General features: G+C 40.7%; 1 pseudogene; it reads right to left on the minus strand.

Annotated features, from left to right (window-relative positions):
- Window positions 1-6,186: 6,186 nt before the first annotated feature.
- LOC102819870 lies at window positions 6,187-6,847 on the minus strand (annotated as a pseudogene).
- Window positions 6,848-10,326: the final 3,479 nt, after the last annotated feature.

Below are 10,326 nucleotides of genomic sequence, written 5' to 3' on the forward strand. Positions count from 1 at the left end.
CAAAAGGTAAACTTGTGTTCTCATTTCAACTCTTAATGTGAAGGTAAATCCCTTTTCTATGAGAGAAGAGACAATCATGGATGTAGATCATGGTGGGAAATGAGAATATAGTAAAGGTGTGAAGTTTTTATAGGTAATAATGTCTTATTTCATTTAAAAAATAGGTATTTTGTTGCATATGAGAGATGACGTATTTTGAACCACCATTATATATGAAGAATATTGTTTACTAATATGCTAATAATACACTAGTTGTCAAGGTATTAATATCAAGCTTCTATAGATAAAAATATTAATACAAATTATTGTTGTTTTTAAGTGTTGTCAAGTTAATTCAAATTCACAGTGACCATATATAGGGTTTCTGAGGTTGTAAAATCTTTGTGGTGATGGGAATATACAAGAGTAACTAAAAAAGTATTCCTACAAAATCATTGAAAATGTCATTTAAAAAAATCAAAATTTGAAGCTATTGTTTCTTGAAATACCCTTTATATAGGTTTATACGCTTCTGAAGGTGACATTTTCATTTCTCTAACCCTTCCCCAACGGAATATGGAAATCATTGAATGGTTGCAACAGTCCATCGATAGGGAACTAGCAGAAATTCAAGCCAGATTCAGAAGAGGATGTGGAATTAGAGAGGTCTTTACTGATGTCAGATGGACCTCAGCTGAAAGCAGAGAAAACCAGAGAGATACTTACTTGTACTTCATTGATTATGTAAGACTTTCAACTATTTGGATCATGAATAAACTATGGATAACATTGCAAAGAATGAGTATTCCAGAAAACTTGTCTGTGCTCATGAGGAAACTGTGCATGGAATAGGAGATAGTCATTAGAGCAGAGTAAGTGGATACTGAATAATTTAAAATCAGGAAAAGTGTTTGACACGGTGGTATCCTGTCACCATAGTTTTCCAATCTGTATGCTGAGTAAAGTAGTCCTGGTGTTGTGCTGTAGGGTCAGTTTGAAATGGGAGAAGGAGCTGGTTCAAACTCACCAGCCACTCCTTGGAAACCCGGTACAGGATTACCATCAGGAAGAACTGACTCAATGGCACTTAACAACAGCAACATACTGGGTAAATAATCCAAGAAGTTGGATTATATGAAGCGGATCATGTCATCAGGATTAGAGGAAGATTCATTAATGGCCTGTGATATGCAGATGACACAACCTTGCTTGCTGAAAATGAAGAGGACTTTATACTTACTAATGAAGATCAAAAACTATAGCCTTCAGTATGGATTGCACCCCAATGTAAAGAAAACAAAAATCCTCACAACCAATACATAACATTATGATAAATTGTTGAAATTGTCAAAGATTTCATTTTGCTTGGATCCACAATCAATACTCGTGAATGCAGCAGTTAAGAAATCAAACAACTTATTTCACTAAGCAAATCTGCTGCACTAGATCTCTTTAAAGTGTTCAAGAGCAAAGATCACAGTGTGATGATAAGGTGTGCTTGACCCAATCCATGAAATTTTCAGTTGTCTCATATATGAATATGAACGTTGTACAATTAATAAAGAAGACCATAGAAGAATTGATGCATTTGAATTATAGTGTTGGAAAAGAATATTTAAAGTACTATGGACTGCCAGAAGAATAGATAAATCTGTCTTGACAGAAATGCAGTCAAAATGTTCTTTAGAAGTCACGATGGTGAGACTTCAAGTCTCATACATGTTATCAGTAGGAACCAACCCCTGCGAAAGGGCATGCTTGGTAAAGTGGTGGGTCAGCAAAAAATATGGAAGACCCCTGCCCCCAATGAAATGGATGGATGTCGTGGCAGAAGCAATAGGCTCAAATATAACAACAGTTGTGAGGATGGTGCAGGACCAAGCAGTGTTGTGCATAGGGTCATTATGAATCAGAACTGGACAGCATCTAACAACAATAACAACTTTTCTCTGAGAAATTATTGGATTTATACCACATCACAATGACAGATTTGGCCTTTGCAAGAGACTCAAATAGTGTTCCTTTTAAATGTTCTTTGAGTTTTGGAGACAAAAGAAATATTGAAGGAGCAAGAGCAGAGCTCTAGGGTGGATGGGGTAAGGTTTCCCAATAAAATTCTTGTAGAAAAGCCCTTGTTACTCTCAAAGCTGAGCAGGTACATACTAGAAAAAAATTCCTTGGTGCAACTTTTCTGGTCTTGATTTTCCCAAAGCAGTTTTCCATTTTCTTTAATTCTGTTCCTAACAATTCCTGTGATCAACCTGTGTCCTTTAAGAAAATCTATTAAAAATTACCTTTGGAAGCCCCCCAAAGAGTCATCATAACCTTCTGAGCTCACCTCTCTACATTGAACTGAACTGACCCAGTAGCAGATCCCCTTGGAAGTTACTGTTTTAATGGAATTTTTTTCTTTCTTCAAGGCACCCCAAGGAGACAAGTGTGTTACTGAAAGAACTTGGCTGAAGTCATCCACTGACCTCAACTGATGTTGTTAAGTGCTGTGGGATCACTTCCAATTTATAGTGACCCTTTATGTGGTTTTTGAGGCTGTTCATTTTTGGGGGAGCAGAAAACCTCATCTTACTCCCATGGAGCAGTTGATAGACTTGACTTAGACCCTGTGGGTCAAAGTTCAGTGCTTATCATACAAAACCACCGGGCTCCCCCCACTGACCTCATAGAAATGTTTAAATATGCTTTGTTTTAAATAAACACGTGCATGTTTGAACTGGAATTTGAGTAGCAATAATTTCTGAATTACCCTTGTATAAAGGAAATCAAAATTGTACAGGAAAATCACTGGTTAATATCTTCCTATATCCATAAACTCTTTGTTTATATTATTTTAATGTGCCTACTATATCATCAGCTGGAAAAATCGTTTGAAATTGTTAGGACATTTCATTTCCCTTCCATCTCTAACTGTTAGGAGTAATGCTTTCATGGCCATCTCATACATAAATTTCAGCATAAATCCGCATTCCAGATTATGTCCTCCGGACAGATTCCCAGAAATATAATTACTGGGATCTCTACTTTTAAAGTCCAGTTGTTGGGAGCTTTTTGTCAATTCAATATTCTAAAAGTGTGTTGGCTTACTGCAGTACTGAAATTGAACATCAGGCAGAGGAGATGAGGTCTCTAGTTCAGGGCATTGCCTTTATTTACTGGTGATGCTTGACAAGGGAGTCTCTGCAAATGTGCCTGGCATTGGGGCATTGTCATCTACCCAGGTGTGCTATTGGTCAGAGGGGTGGCTGCTCTCATAAAGGCATAGGGAGATTTCTTACTCAAACCCCAGTTCAGCCCTGAGGGAAACCCAGGTAAGTCCATGTCAGCAACTTACCTTTAAATATTGAACTTGGAATGTGATCAATCAGCAAGCCACAAGGGAGGAAGTATAAATAAAACATGTCCCTTGCAAAGAGGGCAAAGCTGCAATTTGCCAAGTGCACTGTAATTGCTTCTGGTTAATTATCTCAGTGGTGAGCTGGGAGCACCAAAGGAACGCATTTTCATTCACTGTGGATAAAAATAATGCCACTCCTTGGATAATTCAAATTTTGTGGTTGAGATGTGGACAATCTATGTCCACTTCCTTTGGATAATAAGAAATGGATGATGCCTTCACATAGGTTCTGTTTTTCTTTTGGGTCATCCACTTTTATCATCTTTATAGTTACTTATAATAATTACACTAAGCCCCTGGGTTAGGAATTTATGGACAACTCAGACTTGCCCTTTTGTTAAGTAAATTTGTCCTAATTTCGAAGTGATTGAACTAACCCCTACTTGTAACAAATTCTTCATCATGATCATCTTCACTTGTACATGCAGTTTTTGAATAATTAAGAAGGCTTCGAGCCTATTCTTGCACTAAAGTAAGGCTAAATAATAACCATATGCATTTGTTCTGATGTACCTACAAATTTGACTTAAAGATTTACATAGACTAAAAGCTGCATTTAGGAATGGATCTCATTCATAATCCAGGAACTGCTTGTATACTAATAACATTTTTAATAATTGTTGTTGTTGTTAAGTGCCATTGAGTTGGTTCCAACTCATTTGTGACCCTGTATAGGATTTTCAAGGAGCACCTCATGAGTTTGAACTGCTAACCTTGTGTGGTTCAAATTGACCTTGCAGTCCAGTACATTAACCCACATCACCACTCCAGAACTCCATTATTAAAAATAATGACTAATAATTACAGTAATAGCTAATGCAGCATCTAAGCTAAGTACCTCACATGCATTAGCTCATTGAGAGCTCACAACAACCCTAAGAGTGAGTATTATTTCCCTAATTTTCAGATTTTGGAACAGAAGCTTTGAGAAGTGGGGTGACTTGCACAAGGTTACACAGCTGACATTAAGTCCCAGTTTTGCTGGGAGCCATAGTTTTTTTTAACCGTTGTAGTGGACATGGTCAGTGCCCCACCCAGATTCCCTGGGATCTTTTTACCCATCCACCACCCCCAACTGCTGCAAGTATTGCTGCTTATAGCTCATACCTGAAACCTTCAAACCCTGCCCCTTCAGACTCTAGATACACTTCACCTGGAGGCACAGTACGTGGGCATAATGACCCCACCTTAGAACAGCCTGTTGGCAATGACTAGTGGATGCAGAAATAGAAAAGTTTCACTCTCCTGTTTTAAGGTACTTTGAGTTCTGAGATACAATTTTTCCTCTAGATCTCCCTGTAGGATCAGGTTAAAGCTAGACTTCATATAAAGTATACCCACATTTAACTTTTCCCACTTTCCTATCCTCCTTCCGTCCCATACAGATTTCTTCTGAGATCAATGCTTTAATAAGACACTTTTCCACAATCACCTCTGAGACTCCACTTCTAGGGAAGTCCACCAAAGATAATCACTATGGTAAGTTGGCTCCCAGTGTATATAATAAGCTCTTATGTACTGAAGGACTCTTTCCCAAGGCAGCAGTATTACCTTGTCTTGTCTGTGTGACCTTGGGTAAGTCTCTTATATCTCAGGGCCTCACATAACTTCTCTACAAAAGTGAGAGGGATAGATTGTATGGCACCAAGTCTCTTCTAGTCCTTGTTAAATTTCTACTTTCTAAAAATCTGGTTTTGGATAAGTTTATGGCTGTACACAAAGAGGAATATTTGGCTTGGCAGTTTGCCTCTGGTAGGAAGACTCCAAAACAGTATGAAGTTAGTTTTGTCTCATCTTCCCTAACCCCACCACAGGGGACTCCTGAAGAGACTAGGGACCACTATAGATTTGTGTGTGTGGTCATCTGAGCCTCGGTATTCAGTTGAGTCTGGAATGTCTTTGGAAGGAAATATAATCATAAATTTAGACAGCAAAGGTAACATTCTCCAGAGCATACAGGAGCTATTTGGGGCAGGGGATAGGACTGAGGCGTCCCATGCCTCAAATGAGTATGAAGAGTATGTTGTTGTTGTTGAGTTGGTTCTGACTCACAGTGACTTTGTATAGGGTTTCCAAGGAGCTGCTGGTGGGTTTGAACTACCACCCTATAATTAGCAGTCCAATGCTTGTCCTACAGCACCACACCAGGACTCCATCATGAGCACATTATTATTGTAAGGCGCCGTTGAGTCAATTCCAATCCATAGAAATCCTGTATGGGGTTTCTAAGGAGCAACTGGTGAGCTTGAACCACTCACTGACTTTGTGGTTCAAACTGACTTTGCAGTCCAGCACATTAACCGATAGTGCCACACCAGCATAGCAACAAATAAATAAATAATTAAGTCACTGGTGACTTTGACAGGAGTGGGTTCAGCACAATTCACCCTCACTGGACTGAGGTACATAGAGAATGTAAGAAATGAAGAAGTAGAAATAGTTCATATAGGAGGCAGGATTGGTCATCCATGTAACAGAAGGCCAGGCAGTATACATGAGTTATCCTAGCAAAGTTGGTAGAATGGGTATTGAGATGACAGGGTCCTACGCTTTTATTTATTTATTTTTGACAGAGAATGTTAAAAATGTCTTTATTATCACTTATTATTAAGCTCCAGCTTAATACTACCCAAATAATAATAATCTAATCACCCATAAACTCTTTAGATTCTTGATAAAGCAGTTTTCAAGCAATGACATGCTCTCTTCTCTCTTCCGTAAAAAACTTTATGAAGTGAAGTCAAAGGACTGTGTACCTCTTGCTGCCCACGACTGTGGAGACAGTGCCCTAGTTCCCTTTATTGTCCAGATCCTGAAAGACACTTGTGCAGAAATTTTCTCTTCCCAAAGCAAGTCCACCACTTTCTAGGTTTGTCATTCTGAGGGTCAAAAACTTTCTCAGTCTGGTCTCTTGTCTTAGCTGCTGTAAGTAGGTTGTCATCATGTGTCTTCCTGTTTGTTTGAATAAATGGCATTAAGTGGGAACCTGGGCTCTCCACACATGGGAAATCAGTGTTGCCCAGCATGTACATTTCTTTCTCACTGTGGCTCTTGGAATTGCACTTCTGGAGTTCCTTTGTATTGTTGTTCAATGCTGTTGAGTTGGCTGCTACTCTGAGCAACCCTGTAGAGGGTTTCCGAGGAGCAGCTGGCGGGTCTGAACTGCTGACTTTGGGGTTCATAGTCAGTGCTTATCCTACAGTACCACACCAGGAGTTTCTTTAGGCATTCAGAAATGTAGAAAGTCATATATATTAAGGTCTTATCCGCTTCATTCTTAATTTCATAGTTTTTGAAGAAGACATTGGCCTTGAAATAATAGATGACCTCATCCATAATATCTCTATCGTTTGTCTCTTGAGGGGCGGATCCTTTGACCTAACCTCTGATAGGGAGCAGTGCCATGTTTTTGATGAGTTTGGTGTGAGGGTCCTTGAGCAAGGAGTGATAGGCTGGCATCTTGGCGGGGCCTGGACTAGGACTCAACTGAAGAGTATTGACGTGTGTGATCTGGGTTTCACGGGTTTGAGATTTTTGAAAGAGAGAGGAGAAGAAATGGTGTGGAAGTGACAATAAGGAGCAAGGAGGATACCTATTCCGCCTTTGGGATATAAAGCAGCTTCCACTGGAGCAAACTGCAGGAAACCTGCATTTTTGGAAATGCCCAGGTTTGAGAAGCAGTCAGCGCTTCCTCTGTGCGCTTCCTTACCTGCCGGGCAGGCAGTGCTGCCACCATGGTAAAACCATGTGTACAGGGAGCCATAGTAGAGGAGTTCTGCTGGAAGACTATCTGACAGGCTGTACTGGAAATTAAGGGTTGGTGCCCAACATGTCTTCTTGTATTGGCAGAGTTGAAGATGCTTATCTCAGACTCCTGTGCAGGTAAGTTTCCAGGTGTGACCCAGTTTTAGACAAGCACATACACTCAGGTGGGATTTAGGAAGTGGAAAAGAAGTAGAAGCCATGTTTCTGCAGTTTCAGTTGATATCAGCAGTCAAGGGGCTGTGTGTATGTGTATTGAGAGGGAGGACAGAGTTAGTACTCTGTTTTATTAAGAGGCAGTGTATAGAGCTCTCATTTTGTAGCTGAAGATTACAGCAGGCTTTGAGGATATGGATCTGGTGGCAATAGTTGAGACATACTAACTTTTTTGGCTCTTGGTTCATCGTAGTGGCTATGTGGTTAGGGAGAGCCAGTAGTTGTAATGGAGGTTTTCAGATCAATGGATGCTTTCTTGTCATAAACAAGATAGCAGTTGGCCCCATGTTACAGACACTGAATTTCATGGAGCACCTTTCTCTTTTGGTGAACCCCCTATGAAATATGAGATTCTTCTGTTTTACTAAACATGAGTGCACAAGTTCCTCCAGATAATATGAGATGTTATCTCACAGATCTTGCTTCTAAGGAACATTCTGGTTGTGTGTGTTCCAAGAAAGACGTCGATTCTTCTGTTAGTCCTAGATATATTCAATATTCTTCAACAACACCAGAATTCAAAGGCATCAGTTCTTCTTTTGCTTTTTGCATACACTGCTCAAGTCCTCCTGTGGCACTGTGGGTTAATGCATTAGACTGCAAAGCCATTTGAACTGCAAAGTTGGCAGTTCAAGCTCACCAGCTGCTCCTTGGAAACCCTGTACAAGGTCACTATGGGTCAGAACCGACTCGATGGCACTTCACAACAACAACAACATACACTGGCTCAGCTTTCACGTGCTTATGAAGTGATTGAGGGGAAAAAAGATAGAAATGAGGGAGGCAGCAATATGGTAGATAAGACAGAGGGCTATATAGACCCTCTATAACAAAGACACAGAAAACCAAATGAAACCGATGCAGATGATAGTCCTAGAAGGGATAGAGACGTGGACTGAATGCTTGCTAGGAGAGAGAGCTGCGTAGACGTGGCAATAAAGGAGAAAGTGGTGACCTGTGCCGACTGACCAGATGGGTGCAGCCATCTTGAGCTTTGGTGTGTGACTTCGGAGATGAGGAAATACATTGGCATTGCAGAAACATACCTGTGGCTGGCAGAGATAAAGGTGTGATTTGTTTCTCTTGTTTACTACATTCCCCTGGTGATCAGAGAGACTGACCCCCACCTGTGTACAACCCCAGGGAATCTTCCGCTGTCCCTGAGGTCAGAGCTGTATCAAGAAGAGCACTGTGATTGTGGGCCCCATTAAAGGAAGGGGACGCTGTATGTGTTGACCCATTAGGGAGGGCCCAGCTTGAAAACAGCAGTATTAATCCTGGCCTGCCCTGGAAAGGTTCTCACTAGGAGAAACAGCTGAACAGATGCATGGGGAAGAGGAAAAGAAAAGAGACTATTGATCTGTGCTGGTGGGCCAGCTGCAATACGGCCACCTTGAACTTTTGTGGGTGACTTTAAAGTCAAGAGGGCAGGCAGTAGGTGGCACAGAAATATACCACTTACTGATGGACAGAAAGCTGCAACCTTTTTTTTCTTGTGACCACAGATGTGGCCAGTCCCCACCATATCCTTCCAGGGAAGCTTTTAGTCTCCTAGCTGTCAAAGTCACATCAAAGTGTGCGGGGAGTTGGCAGAACCAATCCTGTCACCTGGAATCAGGTGTGACCTATTCCACACCTGCAGAGCCAGTTCTGGTCAGCCCTGAACTAGAGGGACCACTCACCCTCAGCTCCCCTTGAGACAGAAATACTGTGGTCCCCCTGCTGCTTTGGGGTCTGCATGAACTACTTCTAGATTGAGTATCCAGAACAGACAACACCTCATCCTACAGAAACTACATCTAGGGTTGAGTGTTACTGTCTCATCCCTTATCCATCCTTGGCTAGCAGGAGACCTCAGAATTTTCTCTTCTTTGGGTCTGGCACCTGACCTGTTTGTTTTTTACCACTTTCATTGTTTTTGTTTATTTATTCTTTTGCTGTCACCTTTCTTTCTCTTGCTTTCTATATCCTCTTTCATTTCTTCTTTTTTTATTCTGCTTCTTTTGCAACCACCACTGCTTCTTTCTTTCTTATGCCCCACCCCCCCACTTTTTTTCTTAAATTACTTTCAGGCCTCTTTCCCTTTTACTCATTCCCCTCCCTAATTGGGTTTGGGTTTGGTCTTTTTCTTTCTTTACATTTTCTCTTTATTTTTAATGTATTTCCCACTCTGTCTTTTCTGTCTTTGGTTACTGTATTCTTTAGCTAGCCGTTGCCTACTTTTTTTGTTGCCGTTTTTATTGCTATTTTCTATTTTGTTGTTGTTTTCTGATTTGTGTTTGTTTTCCTTCTCTCTTGTGTGTGTGCTTTATTCTCTTGGCTCACACAATGTTGTTGTTGTTGTTATGTGTTGTCGAGTCAGATCTGATCCATAGTGACCCTATACAGGGTTTCCAAGGAGCGACTGGTGAACTTGAACCACCGACCTTGCAGTTCAAACGGCTTTGTGGTCTGGCACATTAATCCACAGCGCCACACCAGGACTCTCACACAATAGGAGACAGCAATTGCATCCATACAACCCAGCCACAAATGTACTCTTTACAGTCCCACCCATTGTGCAAGAGCCAATACTCGCTGCCACACACTGGATCAATGACAATAATCAACATCAACTAAATCATTCCTGAACTGAACAGCAAACAAAGAACAGTGCACAAGCTCATCTCCTGATCACACCCACCAGGAAGCAGTTGGTGAGTGTCTACGAATATAACAACATGCAATCATCAACATAAAACAAATTCAACACCACAACAAGGCAGAGTGGTTCAAAAAAGTGACCAAGAGGCAGAGCTAGAACACTTTTTTGAGGGGAAAAAAAGGCATTGGAAATACTGGGAAAAGAATTCAAAGAATGATGTTTAGGTACCTCCAAATGGTGAACAGAAAGGTTGAGGAAAACAAGGAATATTTCAGAAAAGGACTATAGGAACAATTAAACAAAATAGATAAAATAT

This window comes from Chrysochloris asiatica, unplaced genomic scaffold (genome assembly GCF_000296735.1).
Source record: "Chrysochloris asiatica unplaced genomic scaffold, ChrAsi1.0 scaffold00046, whole genome shotgun sequence".
Classification (NCBI taxonomy): Eukaryota; Metazoa; Chordata; class Mammalia; order Afrosoricida; family Chrysochloridae; genus Chrysochloris; species Chrysochloris asiatica.